The 19,716-nt window shown below is 41.9% G+C and overlaps 1 protein-coding gene across 1 annotated transcript in view; it reads right to left on the bottom strand.

Moving 5' to 3' along the window:
• Window positions 1–19,716, bottom strand: part of col25a1 (collagen type XXV alpha 1 chain) — a gene marked incomplete at its 3' end in the record, with an annotated part of 457,976 nt that overhangs the window by 219,285 nt on the left and 218,975 nt on the right. The gene's annotated exons all lie outside the window — the stretch shown is intronic.

The raw sequence follows: 19,716 nt of genomic DNA, 5'->3' as shown, positions 1-19,716 counted from the left end.
TGCACAAATTACATGAGTTTCTGGTTCTGGCTTGTAAATTAAATGTCTCTTTACGATTTTGACCCACGCTACATGCTCTAATGCATTAATAGGAAAGTATTTCCTGTGGCCAAGGAAATATCCTTTCTTAGAGTTGATACGAACTTACACTGAATGTTAGCTGGACGGACAGATCAGTTGATGGCAATTTAATTCTGCTACAGTTATTACTGTCAGCTGATATAAATAATTGTATTTATATACATATATATATATATATATATATATATATATATATATATATATGTTTTATAGACTCACGCATACTTTGTACTATCGTAAACAAAAAAATACCTTTTATATCTGAGAAACTAATTATTATTGTTTAGTACGTTATTTAAATCTATTTTTGAACAGAGTAGGCTATTAATCATAAACATGTTCTAAACATACTTAGACTCGTAGCATTGATCATGTTACAGTGTACTCTCATATTACTTTTATTGTTTTATATAGAGCAAGAAAACATCACTTCGAAATAAATTTCAATACAATGAATTGTCCATCACATTCAAACATTGTAGTCTGGAATTGCAGTTTGGGAAAAAACAACTATTTTGTAGTCATATAGTCTAGTATGTATGATTTTATAGTAGCTGTTATGATTCTGCAGCCATAGACTCACGGATGCTGTGAACTACAAAAGGATGTACTTTGTACTATAAAAAAGGATATTTTATATCTGAGAAACTAATTGTTATTGTTTAGCACGCTATTAAATCTTTTTGTGAACATTAAACATTCTTCATTCATCATGGTAGCATTCATCATGTTGTCGTTTGGGAAAAACCCAACTAAACGCGTTCAAGTTTGTCACAATAACACGCGAACTAATGCAAAAAGGAAGCATTACTTACTCATCAGATCGATCTTATCTTTTGGATGAACTCTTGCTCTTATTTTTAGGGAAATTCAGCCTTTACTCAGCGCATCTTCTTCCAGAAACTAACAGTATAGCAGTGCTGAACTCTTCACTGACGCTTCGGCATCTCCATGCGCGCGCGGGTCACGTGGTTATTTACAGGTGAACACGAGGGGGCGGGATCACATTAGAACTAATGAGTTAGACTAGACAGACTGAACAACGGGTCGGTTTCATATGGTTACTTTAACACATAATGTTCGTTTTCGATATGACTTAATTTGAAAGTAGACGCTTCGGGCTATAAATATAACTCCCATGTTTCTGTGTTGAGTATTTGCTGAGTTACACTTTATTTTAGTGACGCGTTACTATAAACAGATAGCGGAGATGGAAAAGACAGAGAGCGCACCCTGTTGGTTTTCTTTTTTTCCCCAAAACCACAAAGTTTTGTTGTAACCGTGAGTGTACACAAAAAAAAAATAGACACTTAACAGTTTCGATTGATGTATAACACTTATTTGTGTGACCAAAATCAACAGTATTTTTTGTGTCTTTTGCACTGATCTTAAAAAAACCGAGCTGGTATCACCGGCAATACAGCGGGCCCCAGAGGGTTAATACTATTTTTAGTGATCTATGTCTGGCGAAGTCGAACATCATTAGCGCCGACATGGATAACAAACTCACTGAATTTACGTTTAGCATTAGCCAGCACTTTTTAATTTGCCAAGATGTCAGGCGCTCTGGCTCCCAGTAAACATTGGACTATGGTGGCTGGTGTCTCTATTTTCACGTTCTGTCCAATAGAATCACCAATAACTTGAGCACTTTCATCAGGTTTCTCAGTGGGTGCATTACTGAGTGGGGAGAACCTGTTTGATGTTTTGATCGGAAGGGAAGAGCGGTGTTTTGACCTGCGACTAGGCCACCTCACAGTCACCCAGTTGCCCTGCTGCATGGGCTCTAATACCGGAACCGAACAATGTACAGGACTCCCTGAACTAGTCGCATCCAAAGCCGTATCTACAGCCCTCACATTCTTACTGTCCTCAACTAAAGTTTGGATGCGTATCTACAGTTCTAAAATCTTCTCTGTCAGACTAACTATTTCCCTGCATCTATCACATGTGAATCCCTCGCTGCTGACAGAGACAGATAAACTGTACATGTGGCAAACAGTGCAAGCAACAATAGCAGGAGAAGAAGCCATTACTCACCGTGATTGATGATTGATTCACTTACCACTGTTGTTTGATGAACTTGTGAAAAACAGAGCCAGAGGGAAATGAAACGGAGCGAGAAAAATTTAAACAATAATAGGCGCGAATGGAACCGCGAGTGACAAGCTAACCGGCTAATAAACGCTAACACGCTGCACTCGCGGTTATAAAAAGCAAACGATCAATTTAGTTAGATTAGTTTGATAGATAGTACCAGAAATATGGTGGAAATTAAATTATATATTATCACTTTAAACAACAGAGAGTGAAAGATAGAGATTCCACAAAAAAAAGCGAAGCTACATGGAGCTACAATCGTAAACCTCTCAGCAGCACGACAGACAGGAACAGCAAGGTGTCTCCCATTTCTCTTGATTATTGCTGAGATGTTTCTACACCTTGATTGGAGTCCACCTGTGGTCAATTAAATTGATTGGACATGATTTGGAAAGGCACACACCTCTCTATAAAAGGCCTCCCAGCTGACAATGCATATCAAAATGAAAACCAAGCCATGAGGTTAATAGACCCGCATGCAGAGCTCAGAGACAGGATTGTATCGAGGCACAGATCTGGGGAAGGCTACAAAAACTTTTCTGCTGCACTGAAGGCTCCCAAGAGCACAGTGGCACATCCAAGGCAAAGGCAAAAGAGTAATCCATGGAAAAGGCGAAGGTAAAGGCAGGTAGCAAACAATCAGAGTCAAGAATACAGTCCACAATCAAAACACTAAGGCAAGGCAAAACTAGGAAACTTGGAACACAATTAACTCACGGGAAACTAGGAAAACATACAAACATTCAATCACCAGCAAAGTCAGAGAGTGTGTGCTACTTTTAAAGTCCTTCTAATGTGAGACAGCTGTGAACTGATTATGAGATCTGATGAGACAGGTGATTGAAATTGATGATGTGTCCAGGCAGAGGATTATGGGAAATGGAGTCCAGGGTGAGTGTAAAAGGGAACAGGATGGGGTGCCCTCTAGCGGAGCTTGTGGGTACTCCAGCTAGAGAATGTGACAGAGGGTTGGAAGGGTTGGAAAAGGAAATACAGTGATCTTATCAAGAGTCTCCTTAGGCAAGACTAACAGGGTTGCAAGTTCAGTGGTCTCCTTGAGAGTGGCTGGACAGACAGGCCTTTCATTACCAGACGCATTATTGGAAACAGGACAAACAAACTGGCCAGTTCAGGCAAAATTGGAAGTGCATCACTGGGCGCCACCACCGCGCAAGGAGCTGAAGTGAGTGCCGCCACCTCACGACGTTCTGCAGTGTGCGCCACCACCTCTGGAAAAACTGCAGCGTGCACCATCGCCTCTGGGGACACAGCAGCGAGTGCCGCTACCTCGGGAGGTTCTGCAGCATCAGCTGCCACCTCTGGAGATGTCATAGCAGGCACCGCCGCCTCTAGAGTCTCAGCGGTGGTGTACGTGGCCCAGATACACCATAAAGCGACTCCCATTAAAGGAAGCGCTGCAGACAGGGCAATCAATTCAAGGTCAGGAGGGTTACAGTGAGCTGGTTTGGTGATACCAGCTGTGCCTACTGACTCCATGCTGAATGTCAGTCTAGGATACTGAAGAACCGACCTCGAAGACCTGGGTGCAACAGACAGGAAGTAACGAGACTCTGGATGATCAGCTGTGATGTAACTATGCTCTGGAAGATCAGCTGTGACGTGACGCGACTCTGGACAATCAGCTGTGACGTGAAGAGACACTGGACGGTCAGCTGTGACGTGACTCTGACTTGGCAGGATTGATGTGAGCAGGCTCTGGGTTGGCAGGCTTTGGCTTGGCAGGCTTGACGTGAACAGGCTCTGGTTTAACAGACTTGACGTGAGCAGGCTCTGGCTTGGCAGGCTTGATGTGAGCAGGCTCTGATTTAGCAGGCCTGACATGAGCAGGCTCTGGCTTGGCAGGCTTGACATGAGCAGTGTAGCGTCTGCTTAGGATCATTGATGGTTGTTTACACTTTGTCTTAAGAAACCCTTTTAGCCTTTTGACATTTGCATACAAATTACCTGGCCCCACCGTCTACGTTTATATGGGTGCTAAATTTAAATGGTTTTACCACTATCAAGAAGAGGCTAAACAGATCAGCTCTCTCTGGTCTCCCCATCAAACTTCAAACACATTCCAAAGAGGAGTAAATAAACCCCCTCCGGGGGGAGTCTGAGATTCTGGCAGTTTTAATTCCAGTAACTTTGTCGATTCACTTCAGACCAATCAACCCATAGCTGGAATGACGAAGCTTTCACTCCTAAAGGAAGTCATCAGGAATCTACGCATTATATATTCACCAGGACACTTTACTCAGCACCAACAAAACCAATGCAAGTAACCGCTTGTTAACTATTTAGATACGCTTCTAGGCTTCGACTCCTCTTAATTTAGGTGATGTGATTCTCTGATGGTTTTAACAGGTTGTGCTTAGCTGATGTGTAAATACTGCCATTACACTCTACGCTCTCTCTCTCTCTCTCTCTCTCTCTCTATGCCTTCCTTGCGTTGGCATCTATTATTTAATGTGTGTATGTTTGTGTCTAGTTAGATGTTGCATGTTCCCCTGTAGTGTAGTTTAATAAACATCCATATGCATTTGTGCTTGGTTGTCTGTGTCTGCTGCTCACAGAATGAGGTCACTTTAACGTTGCGGTTTTGTTACATGCTCTGTGAGCAATGTATCAGTAAGGAAATTTTTTTTTGTGGCCAAAGAAATAATTTTCCTTAGAGTCAATAGACGATTAAAACGGTCCGTACTGTGGACAAACAAATCATTTTATTGTACAATTAATGCTACAGTTAATTCCTGAAGATGCATATAATGGACAACATTCTGTTATGATTAATTATGTTCATCTCACTTTGAGCTAATTTGCTACAGCAGGCTCTGGAACGGCTCTGGAACATTTTGTGCACAGTCTCTGGGTTAGAAGCCAACTTATCAAAAGTCTCTGGAAGGACAGATACTGCAGAAGGGCCATGTTCCTGCCCCATGACACCCACAGTGAATGCAGAGCCACTTAGAATATAGTCCATAAAGTCTCTCAAAGAGCAATTAAAAGTAGGAAACTTGGAAAACAAGGAACTCATGGGAAACTAGGAAAACATTCAATCACCAGCAAAGTCAGAGAGTGTGTGTGCTACTTTTAAAGTCCTTCTAATGTGCGAAAGCAGTGAACTGATGATGAGATCTGATGAGACAGGTGACTGCAATTGATGATGTGTGCAGGCAGAGGATTAGGGGAAATGGAGTCCGGGGTGAGTGGAAAAGGGTACAGGATGGGGTGCCCTCTAGCGGAGCTCCTGGCCACTCCAGCTAGAGATCATGACAGTTAGACCTGTAAGAAGAAATGGTCTTGTTGCTGATACGCACACACTTATTTTCAACACATACCCAACTTCCAGACAGGCTGGCGTCTTCTGGAATTAACTCCCTTATCTCCTGAGACCATAAAACCAGGATCTAGCGAAGAAAATTCCCGTTTTGTCATTTTGAAAGAAAACAGGATTCTAATTTACTTGGCGCCAGATACTCCCCTGAATCTGACTCGTTGAGCGCCGTAATTCAAGAAAGTAATCGCTGAAGAAGACTTTTACGACCTCGCCCTTCTCCCAAAGGAGGGGGGATACGCGCCTGTTTTTCTCCGGCCATCGAAACAGGCAAAGAGAGCCACAGCTTGTTTAAAGACATTTTTAAAAGGGAACGAGTTATACTAAGTTTCTGCGACTGAAATTATACTTGAAAACAAAAACACTATATACCATATATTTACAACATATATATCAAAGGATGTTTTTGTGACATGTGAAAACTTGTTGCGTTATTTTGAACTTATGGTATTATGGTAATCTTTTTCCAGAATGTATAAATTTAAACTGGTCCCTAGATGCCAGTTCACATGCTTGATGTGATTATTTAGAATTCAGGATCGTTTAATCAATGCATTAACCACGTAATGAATATAAAGGATATGTATTTTTGTGCATGTCAAATGCCTAATGTTTGGTGTCAGACGAATACTAATTTCATGAATAATGTTGTGGTATGAATGAAAATGATCTGTTTTCATCAATGCATGATTACAATACGGATAGAAATCTGCTGTCGATAAGTTTTTAATGTGATAAAATAAATGAATGGACAATGTATGCACAACACGCAGCTTGCGATTGGATCAAACGCCCCACAGGAAGAATCCGATTGGATCAGGCGCCCGTGGGCGGATCCCAAATCGGCCCGTTAAGAACAGATGCGCAACTGAAAAGTTTGTGTTGGAGTTGAAAACTGAAAAGGAAGAGCTCACGCTCGCCTCGCTCGTCTCTCGTTCTGCTCACGCGCTGCAAAGCGCTTCTTGCCACTAACATCACAGCAGAGCATTGCAACCGCGATCAAAGTTCAACTTTGAAAGAAACTAACATCTGAAGCCAAGAACCAAATGACTTCCTGAGCGCTTCATCGAGTCAGAACGAAGCCCTCCAACTACTGAAGAGTACACTCGTGACACGACCTACCGAGCAGCCAATCAGCGCACGGTCTGCCTCGAACCCGGAAAGAACCGATCTCGACTGAGAGCAAAGTTTTCAGCAGAGACGTCTTCAACCGAAAAAGACTGAGTTCGATCGGAAACAACTGAAGAAACAGTAAGTCAAGCAGAATTTCTTAAATTGGCTGAAACTGGTGATATCTATCTGTTAAGAGTAAGGATAAAGAGTTCCTGCGTGTGATTTCCCTCAGGTTGAAACGAGCATTAGAACCTAAGACTCTCTTCAGATCAAAACAACTCATTACCTGTATGTATGTCTGTTTAAATTGTCTGTTTTGTGTTGTCTAGTTAGTATTGTGTTAGAGTAGTGAAATAAACTTTGATTATATTAAGAAATCTCTTGTCTGTGCTATGTGATTTTGCAATCGTAATTATTTGCCAGAAAGGTCGCGTTACCTACGCTCCTGAGCTTGATAACTAAAGTTAACTATTTGGGTTGTTTTATCATTGGCCAGCGAATAAGACAATAGACAAATGGTTAAGAAATAACGTGCTGATTTTAATACTTGCTGGACAAGTCGTTAATAAGGTATCGTTAACCAGGTATAAGTTGGATAATCTGATTAATAGCAATTAATCATATAATCATCTTAAGAGTGATTCCCTAAAAGCTCAAATAAAAATAATATGTGGTTAGAATACTACAGACCCTATTCCATCTAAGCTCCTAAAAGCGGTGATTCTATTATTAATTTGTCATTGTCATTAGGATATGTCCCCAAAACCTTCAAACTGGCTGTTATTAAGCCTCTCATTAAAAATGACCCGCTCTTATAATCCGATCATGGTCGTATCTCTCTATTAGGGCTACTTGATTTTAGCGCTGCGTTCGACACTATCGACCACAACATTCTTTGAATAGACTTTGTTGGCATTAGTGGAAGTGCATTAGCATGGTTCAAAATCATACTTATCTGACCACCATCAATTCATAGCAGTGAATGAAGAGTTATCATATCAATCACAAGTGCAGTATGGAGTACCTCAAGGCTCAGTGCTAGGGCCATTACTTTTCATGCTTTACATGTTACCCTTGGGAGATATTATCAGAAAATATAGTGTTAGCTTTCAATGTTATGCTGATGATGCTGAGCTCTATATTTCTTCATGGCCTGGCGAAACATACCAATTTGAAAAATTAATGAATGCATAGTTGAGAGAAAAAACTAGATGACGAGTAATTTCTTACTGCTAAATTCTGAAAAAAAACCAGAAGTGTTATCGCACCTAAAACCTCTGCATGTAATAACCTAGAACTGTCACGAATCCTGACCATGCACTTCCGTTCACTAGCCACCAGAGGTCACTCGTTCACCACACGGACTCATACACAGCTGTTCACAATGATCACACCCACACCTGAGAACCATCTCGCAATCACCATCACCCAAACACACACTATATAAGCCATGGACTTCCTCAGCATCGAGGCGGAGTATTGTTTAGCGTTTATCACTCGCATAGCGATAGCTACTCTACGGAGCCCTAGTCCTAGTCTTGCCTAGCCTGTTTACCTGTGTTTTGATACCTGCCTTGTTTCTTGGATTTACCCCTTTGCCTTGCCGTTTGGACTCTGTTCGCTCCCCGTTTGGACTATTGCTCTCGTTTCTGGATTATCTCTCTGCCTTGCCCCTTTGGATACTGTTCGCTGATCGTTGACCCACGCTTGCTCCACGGATTGCTCTGTCTTGTCCTTGCCATACCTGTTTGCCAATCTCTGACCCTGCCTGTTTTATGACCATGTTTTATAATAAAGCTTTGCATATGGATCCGCATGTCTCACGTCTCGTCAGCCCCGTAACAGAATACTCGGCCAACAAAGGATCCAGCGGCTTTACTTGTGGATATTGGCCAGGTAAGGACATTGCACGGATGCTATTAACCCTCGAGCAGGGCTCGCGACCGCTCGAGGTATATGTACAAGAGTACTTAGACCTCGCCTATTTTTCTGATCTGCCGGACTGTGCACTCATAGACTTCTTCTGTGAGGGCATTAATCAGCCTCTCAAGTCACGTTTAATCCGTGAGGGTCCCCGTACGTCACTCGCTCAGTATATGGACTATGCTTTGCGGTGTGTGGACTCTTCATTCACTGTGGGTGTCGCGGAGGAACGCAACACCGCACTCACTCGCAAAATGGCGGCAACAACAACACCACTTCAGGTCATTGCTGCCAAGCCAGAGTCTGCTCACGTCAAGCCAGAGTCTGCTCACGTCAAGCCAGAGTCTGCTCACGTCGTCGCTGTCAAGCCAGAGTCTGCTCACGTCGTCGCTGTCAAGCCAGAGTCTGCCCACGTCTCAGTGCTCCAGCCAGAGTCTGCCCACGTCTCAGTGCTCCAGCCAGAGTCACTTCACGCCCCAGCTCCTCAGCCAGAGTCTCTTCACGCCTCCGCCGAGCTGCCAGAGGCTGTCACCAGAGATCTAAGGTCAGTCCTTCGAGTTCCCTGTCTGATATCCAGCATAAGAGACCCACCACTGATATCGGTGGGAGCAGCTGGCATTCCCAGGGCCTCAACCCTGGCTGTTACAGAGACTGTTCCCCTGACCTCAGTGCTTCCTGTTATGGCGGTTGCCATTTTGAGTGTGTGGGCTGCACACTGTGCTCCTGAGGCCTCTCCTGTCCACGAGTGTGCTTCTGAGGCCTCTCCTGTCCACGAGTCTGCTCCAGTGCCTCCAGAGGTGGCGGCTTCCGCTGCAGAACCTCCCGAAGTGGTGGCACCTACTCCTGAACTCACGGTCTGCCCTGTCACGGCCACGGAGGCCATCCCTGAACTTGCTGTCTGCCCTGTCACGGCCACGGAGGCCGTTCCTGACCTCATGGTCTGCCCCGTCACGGCCACGGAGGCCGTTCTTGAACTCACGGTCTGCCCTGTCACGGCCATGGAGGCCGTTCCTGAATTCACGGTCTGCCCTGTCACGGCCACGGAGGCCGTTCCTGAACTCACTGTCTACCCTGTCACGGCCACGGAGGCCGTCCCTGAACTCACTGTCTGCCCTGTTACGGCCACGGAGGCTGTTCCTGAACTCACGGTCTGCCTTGTCACGGCCACGGAGGCCGTTCCTGACCTCATGGTCTGCCCTGTCACGGCCATGGAGGCCGTTCCCGAACTCCCTGTTTACCCTGTCACGGCCATGGAGGCTGTTCCTGAACTCACTGTCTGTCCTGTCACGGCTAAAGAGGCCGTCTGTGAGCTCACGCCCTGTCCTGTCACGGCTAAAGAGGCCGTCTGTGAGCTCACGCCCTGTCCTGTCACGGCTAAAGAGGCCGTCTGTGAGCTCTCGCCCTGTCCTGTCACGGCTAAAGAGGCCGTCTATGAATCCTCGTCCTGCCCTGCCGCGCCCCCTGAGATCATGAATGCTCTCCCTGTATTGTCTGTCTCTGCTCTCCCTGTGTTGTCTGTCTCTGTTTCCCCCAGATCTCAGACTCTGCCATGGTTTCCTGCCCAGTCTGCTTCCTGGCGAGGTTTTTCTGCTCAGGTCTGGTGGTTCTCTGCCCCGCCGTGGTGGTCTTCTGCCCGGGTCTGTTGGTCGTCTGCCCCGCCGTGGTGGTCTTCTGCCCCGCCGTGGTGGTCTTCTGCTCGGGTCTGGTGGTCGTCTGCCCTGCCGTGGTGGTCTTCTGCCCGGGTCTGTTGGTCGTCTGCCCCGCCGTGGTGGTCTTCTGCCCGGGTCTGGTGGTCGTCTGCCCCGCCGTGGTGGTCTTCTGCTCGGGTCTGGTGGTCGTCTGCTCCGCCGTGGTGGTCTTCTGCTCGGGTCTGGTGGTCGTCTGCTCCGCCGTGGGGGTCTTCTGCTCGGGTTTGGTGGTCTTCTACTCCGCTCTGGTGGGCTCTTGCTCTGTCCTGGTCTCAGGTTCAGCCTGGGTGTCCTGCTCTGCCGGTTCTGCCTCAGTCCCTGGTCTTCCCACTTCCTCACGGACCTGGCCCTCCGTCCCTCCCCCTGTTCCGCCTCCGCTCCACCGCCCTCCTGGACTATATAGGAGCGTCTGGAAGCCGCTTCTTGGGGGGGGCTATGTCACGAATCCTGACCATGCACTTCCGTTCACTAGCCACCAGAGGTCACTCGTTCACCACACGGACTCATACACAGCTATTCACAATGATCACGCCCACACCTGAGAACCATCTCGCAATCACCATCACCCAAACACACACTATATAAGCCATGGACTTCCTCAGCATCGAGGCGGAGTATTGTTTAGCGTTTATCACTCGCATAGCGATAGCTACTCTACGGAGCCCTAGTCCTAGTCTTGCCTAGCCTGTTTACCTGTGTTTTGATACCTGCCTTGTTTCTTGGACTTACCCCTTTGCCTTGCCGTTTGGACTCTGTTCGCTCCCCGTTTGGACTATTGCTCTCGTTTCTGGATTATCTCTCTGCCTTGCCCCTTTGGATACTGTTCGCTGATCGTTGACCCACGCTTGCTTCACGGATTGCTCTGTCTTGTCCTTGCCATACCTGTTTGCCAATCTCTGACCCTGCCTGTTTTATGACCATGTTTTACAATAAAGCTTTGCATATGGATCCGCATGTCTCACGTCTCATCAGCCCCGTAACAAGAACACTGTCTGATGGCTGGTCTGTCAATTCTTCGTCATCAGTTAGGTACCTAGGTTTGCTATTTGATAACAATCTTTCCTTTGAATGCCATTTTTTCTAGCATTTGTAAAACTGAATTTTTCCATCTCAAAAATATATCTAAATTACAACCTATACTCTCAATGTCAAATGCAGAAACATTAATGTGTTCATGACCTTAAGGTTAGATTATTGCTTTATTGGGTGGTTGTTTTGCACGGTTAATAAACAAACTCCAGTTGGTTCAAATGAAGCAGCTAGAGTTCTTACTAGAACCAGGAAGTATGACCATATTAGCCCGGTTCTGTCAGCACTGCACTGGCTCCCTATTAAACATCATATAGACTTTAAAATCTTGCTAATTACTTACAAAGCCCTGAATTGTTTAGCACCTCAGAACTTGAGTGAGCTCTTATCGCATTATAGTCCTCCATGTCCGCTGCATTCTCAAAACTCTGGCAATTTGATAAAACCTAGATCATCAAAATCAACTGCAGGCAGCAGATCCTTTTCCTATTTAGTGCCCAAACTCTGGAAAAATCGACCTAACACTGTTCAGGAGGCAGACACACTCTGTCAGTTTAAATCTAGATTAAAGACCCATCGCTTTAACCTGGTTTACACATAACACACTAAAACATTTCTAATATTTAAATTTGTTAAAAGATTGTTATGCTGCATTAATTAGGTCAACTGGAACCGGGAACACTTCCCATAACACCCGATGTACTTGTTACATCGTTAGAAGAATGGCATCTACACTAATATTAATCTGTTTCTATCTTATTCCGAGGTCACCGTAGCCACCAGATACCAAGTGAAGACCTTGTCACTCTCAGACAAGGAGTTTGTGGTCAAAGACGACCACAAACTCTTCGGCAACTGGAAACCTACATCAGGCAAGAATGGGACCAAATTCCAACACCAAAACTCCAGAAACTCATAACCTCTATGCCCAGACGTCTTCAAACTTTTGTGAAAAGTAGAGGAGATGCTACACCATGGTAAACATGCCCCCGTCCAAACTATTTTGAGACTTGTAGCAGGCATCAAATTTGAAAATAGCTCATTTTGTGCATAAAATTGTAAAATTTCTCAGTTTAAACATTTGTTGTGTCATCTATGGCTATGTTTACATTTGGCATTAACATGCGAGAATAACAAGAAGATCGGATCGTCAGTCAATCAGAACATGGCGTGTTTACACTTAATATCAGCTGACTTCTCTATCTGGATAACAGATCGGATCTGTCGTTCCCACGCAATATTTAAATAAGTCTGCAAAGGGTGGCCCCGGTGCGAAGTCAACCTGAAGTGGTGGGTTTTCTTTTGAAAACCATTTTCAGTCGCGGAAAATTTAACAAAGGAAATAACCGTGCGCTCAAATGAGCTGATTTTGTGCATAAAATTGTACAATTTCTGTTTAAACATTTGTTATGTTATCTATGGCTGTGTTTACACTTGGCATAAACATGCAATCACCATGATCCGATCAAGAAGATCGGATCGTCAGTCAATCAGAACACAGCGTGTTTACACTTGGCAACATCAGCTGACTTCTTTATCTGGATAACCGATCGGATCTGTCGTTCCCGTGCAATATTTAAATAAGTCGGCAAAGGGTAGCCCCGGTGCAAAGTCGACCTGAAGTGGTGGGTTTTCTTTTGAAAACCATTTTCAGTCGCAGGACATTTAACAAAGGAAAATAACTGTATGAGTCTCCCTAGTGCTCCATGGCCTCTCTCTCTTGACAGTTCGCGAGAGAGGAGGAGGGGTTTTGCATAACATCGACCTGCGAATGCAGACACGATGGCTGGATTGCATTGAGATGTGTCTTTGACTACCTCTGGACTAGGACACGCTGATTGGATAACATTTGTGCACAGTCTTTTCTGTGTGTATGTGGACAACATCCGGATACAGGTCACATGTTAATGCCAAGTGTAAATGCAGCCCATGTTCTATTGTGAATAAAATATTGGCTCACGTGATTTGAAAGTCTTTTAGTTTTCATTTTATTCAAATTTAAAAAACGTCCCAATATTTCAGGAATCCGGATTGTATTATATCCCTCAGGAGAAATTTGTCTTAGGCAGTTTAGAGCGCAGATCAAACATACAACAATACACCTATTCAATTACACTTCGCCAAAAAAAACAACACATATCACTCATACACATTCCTAATATTCACTCATACACAGTCCATATTACCCATCACATTACCCTACATAAGCAAATCTCTACATTTATCAATACTACCACTCCCAGCCAGTTCAAACAGTTTATAAAAGTTATTAAATTCATAAATGCTTTTTCAAATTCATTTAAAACCTGTATTTCTTTCTTATTTGAATTTTTTGGTCATTCCTCTCACAAAATCCCACAGCTTTTAGAATCTGAAGTTGAAATAGCTTCTCTAACACGTAAATTATGTTGCTCTCTCACCTCCCTCAATTTTCTTCTTAGTTCCCTTAGAATTTCTCTAAACTCCATTATATTATTATTTTTAAAAGCTTGATTTCTCCTCCTAATATATCAATTAATCTCGGGGGTAATATATTCCTTATTATTTGGATAGATCTTAATGGTCTGTTTTGGGACCACAGTATCAACACAAAAATGAATATACCTTGTAATCACTTCCGCAATACTGTCATCTTGATAGAAAACGTCCAAATTTGTATCCAGAAAAGAAACACTCAACTCCTCTTTTGTAGCATCCCTCCACACATTAACTGTTCTTAAAACCGGTTTACTCCTCCTAAAAGCAAAACTGTAAATAGGAATTAAATGGATGGTATTATGGTCTGAATTTGAAAGAGGAGGCCTAATCTTAGCTACATATGCTTCTTTAATGTTACCATAACATTTATCTAATATTTTATTTTTCCATGTACCATTACAAACATACTGCTGAAACCCTGGGAGAGCATAGTCCATCCTACAATGATTGAAATATCCTAATACAAATATCGGTGCATCAGGTTTGTTCTGTAATTGCTGATAGACACAATCAGCTATCCTTAAAGCAGCTTTTGATGCATAGAATATATATACAGCGCAGATTAAAATATTTCCATAGTCTATAATAAAATAAGGTCTAAGACTTAAACATATAAGTTCAAGATCAGGAGTACATACCGTATCCTTTACTGAATAATTTCTACACCAAGTGCCACCTCCTATTGTTTTCCCTGAGTTTTTATTCCTGCCATACGACATGAAAGTAAAGGTGTTTACTAGTCTGAGATTTATATCCCATATATATCCCAAGTTTATTGTTTAACTTTTTTTTGGAAAAACAAGCATCAACATTTGAAGCAACAAGTCATCTGTGGTTGAAAGCTGATGGAGGTTTTAACATGCTTGATTTTTTTAATGTTAATTATACTTTCAAATAGGGCTGCATGATGTAGCAAATTAGTTCAAAAGGGAATTATATATAAATAATTACAATTAATTATGATTAATTACAATTATTTATAACGGTTGACAGTAATAACTGTCGCAGAATTAAATTGCCATCGACTGATCTCTCCGTCCAGCGAACATTCAGTGTAAGTTCGTATCAACGCTAAGAAAGGATATTTCCTTGGCCACAGAAAATACTTTCCTATTAATGCATTAGAGAATGTAGCGAGGGTCAAAATCGTAAAGGGACATTTAATATGCAAGGCAGAATCAGAAACTCATGTAATTTGTGCACACAACTTTTATTAACTAAACACTAACGCAGACTAGTCTAACAAACAAACAAACTAACTAATAAACTAACATACAATCATTCATACATGGGAAAGGGCTAATGAGAGTTGATGGATGAAACCATCAGGAAAACCAGAGAATGCAGTTATGGAAAGAGTCATTTAACCACCTTAGTAAAACCATCAGTGCCATTCATAACGGGGTCTATAACTTATACTAAACCTCTGTTTCGTTTAGTTAAATGTTATACTTGCATTGCTTGGTTGTGACGAGTGTCTGGAATGCAGTCTCAGATGAAAGTCTTAATGGTTTCAAGGTTTTGGACTCCCGATCACGTTCTTCCGGGTTGAAGAGCGATGAATTCCAAAGATGTTCTGAGGTAGAAATGTTCTTCCAAGTAGTGAGTGGAAAAAGAGCTAAGAAAGAGATCTGCTGAGGTCCATGGAGCTTGGTTGAATAGAAAGACAAGGCCGCAAGACCTGGCACAAAACTTAAGTGTCCAGAAGAGTTTTAGCTCACATTCTCCTGGGATCTAACAGAACCGCAGACTGCCTGGGCATCTCTGAAGTGAGAGCTTTATCTGCTATAGAGGTCACACCTCTGGGGTGTCAAATACCCAATGGAGTCCTGGATTTTTGGAGGGAAAGTTTTACGACCCGTTGTCTCTGAACATGGTAATTTGCATAGGTAATTCGCCTGGGTTAATGCACAAACTTCTAAAGATTCTTAGGACACTAGTATGTTGCATAGGTATCGACATGTAATATTCACTCTCAATTAGATCACCCGAAGACGAATTGATAGAGACTAAACATGATGCAGCTAAAGTGATATTAACTAGTGATCTATCATAAGCATGCAGAAAACGGTGTACAATACACAAAAACATATACAAGAACAGTAATAATATACACAATGACAAAGATATGTGTGTTCATTCAAAGAAGGGTTTTCTATTAATTAATTAGAGAAGAGTCCATTTTATGGTCTTTTTCCCGAGAGGAAAGGAAGTGAGTTGCTCTGCCCGCATTCCTTTGATCAATAAAAGTGTTATCAGATGGGTTGCCATGGAACCAGAGGCCTGTTCTGCCTTTTTAGGTGTTAGATGCATTTCGGGGGAAGGGTCCACAGACCCTCATAGTTGTCCCTTTGGTTAGGTGAGGGGGATAAGAAATTATTTGTTAAATATAACAAATAGTTGTGTGTCTGATTGGTCAAAAATGCTTCAATTATTAAAGCGATTTTCATGCACATCTTGTCAGTAAAGCCGGATCTGTAAATATCCATCACCTGCTTTCAGATGGAGCAGCATTTACTACACAGAGCCATAGTTCACTGACAAGCTATGTGAGAAGAAAAAAAATACAAAATACATTTGCAGACGATATAATTATGAAATTGAAAAAGTAATTCGAAATATGGCAGCTGTTTGTTTAGCTTCTCAGTGAACTACAGCTCTGTGTATTAAATGCTGCTTAATTTGAAAGCATGTGAAAATACAACATTTAATAACGTTTTTACTCCAAACCCACTTCATAACGTCAGCTGAGTGTTTGAAATAAATTATTCTGAGATGATGTGGCTGAGATGATAAGGCACCCAACATATTTCATAAGCAGTTAAAAAAATCTATGTCGATTAAAATTATAATAAGACAAACTCAGACAAATCATATATTGTTGTAGTAGTGTGTTTATTAGTCACGTTGAATCAATGAAAGCAGTTAAATCTTATGTTTATTCAGCTACCGCTATAGGGATTTCCTGGATTTCTTCTACAGGACTTATTTGGAGTTTCCACGCGAAAGTGCCCTCTGGCCTTCGGATGGAGATTTACTACTGATCACAGAACTGTGCTTCACTGACAAGATGCGCATGACAATCGCAGCTTTTGCTTAATCGCGATTTCATTTCGATTTATCATGCACCCCTACTTTTAAAGTAAATTGGGTGAAGAATTGCGTTTGGTTCTTAGTCCCACACAGAATCTATAAAAAGGCGGGAGGCCTTAAAACTTTGTTAAATTGTAACTTTTCCCCTTCTAAACTCCCTATAAAACTTTCTAAATTCCATGAACAGGCACTTTCACAATTTCTCCCCGCATAGAGTGAAGCTATGGAACAACGAGAGCATTTTAGTAAAGAACAAGTCATTTATTTTTAAAGGGGTCATCAGATGCAAAATTCACTTTACAAGTTGTTTGAACATAAATGTGTGTTGGAAGTGTGTTCGCACATCCATCCTATAATGATAAAAATCCACACAGTGGTTTTTTTAAAACCCCCTTTCTCAAATCAGGCTGTTCTGAGAGTCCTGTCAGAATGACGTAGTTCTGCACAGGCCGCTGCCACGATAGTTGATTGACAAGACCGTCTTACCTTAGTCCTGCCCTGAGTTAGCAAGGGAAGACAAGATGTCTCCGATTAAGCGATTGAGGTGTTTTATTGGTGGATGTAATAATGAATATAGCAGTCGTCATTTACTCCCGACATCTGAGCCACTGAAGACGCAGAGGATTAACAGTACTTTCATTCTGAAGGGAATGCGACGATCCTGATATACATAAATGCACCTATGTTCACACGAATCATTCGTGATCTAGCTTCATCTACAGAAGAAATGAGTATAAGGGTTTTTATGACTCTTCCCAAATAATGTGCTAGTTAGCCAGTTTCGTGGCTGAAGTTTACAGTCTGCTCATCACTCCACGGAAGAGTGGGGCGGGGTCAGCAGAGCTCACTAGCATTTAAAGAAACATGGACTAAAAGCAGCTTGCTGAAAACAGAGCTGATTTTGACAGGGTGAAAAAGGTGTTTTTTACTCTATCATTGAGAAATTTTAACCAAAGTATGTTAGAGACTTTAGACCCTAAAAAATCATATCAAATTGTGTAAAATGGGCATCCGATGACCCCTTTAAGAATCAGCATGAAACATTTATAAATTATGTTTGTGATATGCTAGATACACAATGGAATGTTTATTCTTACAGTGATTTTATGTGTAAATAAAATTTCCCTGTTGTCCATAAGGAATGTCTTACAATGGTAAAAGCTATACCAAATGGTCTTGTTCACTTAATGAAATGTAAAAATAGAGTAGAATTTTGTGGTTGATGACAAAAGAATTTACAACCCAAAATGTAGCAATAAAATTATAATAATGAGATTACATCAAAATTTGGTAATGCTCACTTGAATTGTAATTTCTGTAATTTCAGTACCCTTGTTAAAGAATTTTGGTCTGAATTAATGATTACATAATAATTTTGGTCAAACTTTAGACAGATTTCACTATCTGTTATTTTTCTCATTGTAAACATAACATATAATATATAGGAAATGTATTTATTTTATTGGCAAAATACTATTTTCATAAATGTAAATTTTCTTCAACATTACCCAAATTATGTAATTTTCTTTGTAACTAAGTAATTACGACACTTAAAAACATTAACAAGTGTCAAATTTGTGAAACTATATAATGATCTGTTATGTACTGAGTTACTTCCTCTGTACCTTTTGTTTTACTTTTTTATATACATATCCTTTGTTGTCTTCCTGTATTATTTATGTTATTCATACTGTCCTCCAATGTTGTATTTAGTTGCTGTAGTTATTCTTGTTTATACCTATAATAAAAATAAAAATAAAAAAGTCTGTCGATTGACACCTGTGTTGATTGGCACAGGTCTAATTTACCTTAGACCTGCCCTGAGTGAGCTGTCAACAGTCCACCATTGTTTTGATGCCGGAGCAGGTGTAGCCAAGAATGTCTCCTAAGCAACTGAGGTGTTGTTGGATGTAATAATGAAGATAGCAGTCATCATTTACTCCCCACATCTGAGCCGCTGAAGACGCAAATTGATTACTTTTTTTCTTGAAGGGAATGCACCCTAAATCTATCTAAATGTGTATGTTCGCACAAATCATTCATGATCTAGTGAGTATAAGGGTTATTTTATGAATCTTTGCAAATCGGCTTTCCTAATAATGTGATAGTTAGCAAGTTCCGCGGCTAAATGCAGCTAAAGTTTACAGTCTGAGAACGGTTTGTCTCCCCACGGAAAAGAGGGGCGGGGTGAGCAGAGCTCATTAACATTTAAAGAGACATGCCCCGAAATGGGTTGCTGTGAACAGAGCTGTTTTTGACCAGGTAAAATGGATGTTGTTTTACACGACCATTGAGAAATTTTAACCAAAGTATGTTATTGACTTTTCATTATGACCAGAAAAAATCATATCAACTTGTGGAAAATGGGCATCCGATGACCCCTTTAATAGGTTGGTCAACCCCCTAAAATGAACATAAAACAAAACCTGAAATGATAAGTGAGATGTAAAAGTATAAAGATGTGCACTTCTAGATTAGTTAGACATGAGAATTGTTGACTATATTTTGCAGCACGGCGAACAACTTCCAAAGGGAAAACTGATGGAGGACTGGCTAAAAGTAATCATAGCAGAGTGGGAAAGAACAGATGACCACAAGTGGTTGGTGCTCCTCGGCAAAATCCTAGTGATGGAGGTTAGGTTAGGATAGGAAAACCACACTGGAAAACTAGGCAAGGAATGCCATCTGGTTCCTATATCCAAAGCATTTTACTTTGGAACAAAAAAGCTTTAATGACAGCTGCATGTGTGCGTCTCTTGGAACGTCAAGAGGGGGGAGTGGGGTTGCAGCATTGGCCATGTCATAAAAAGACCTTGGGGGTTCTGCATGTTGCCAGGTAAAAATAAATTTCCTGGGTCACATTGTAATTAAGGT

The sequence above is a fragment of the Barbus barbus genome, assembly GCF_936440315.1.
Source record: "Barbus barbus genome assembly, chromosome: 2".
Classification (NCBI taxonomy): domain Eukaryota; kingdom Metazoa; phylum Chordata; class Actinopteri; order Cypriniformes; family Cyprinidae; genus Barbus; species Barbus barbus.
This window is presented reverse-complemented; position numbering and strand designations above follow the sequence as displayed.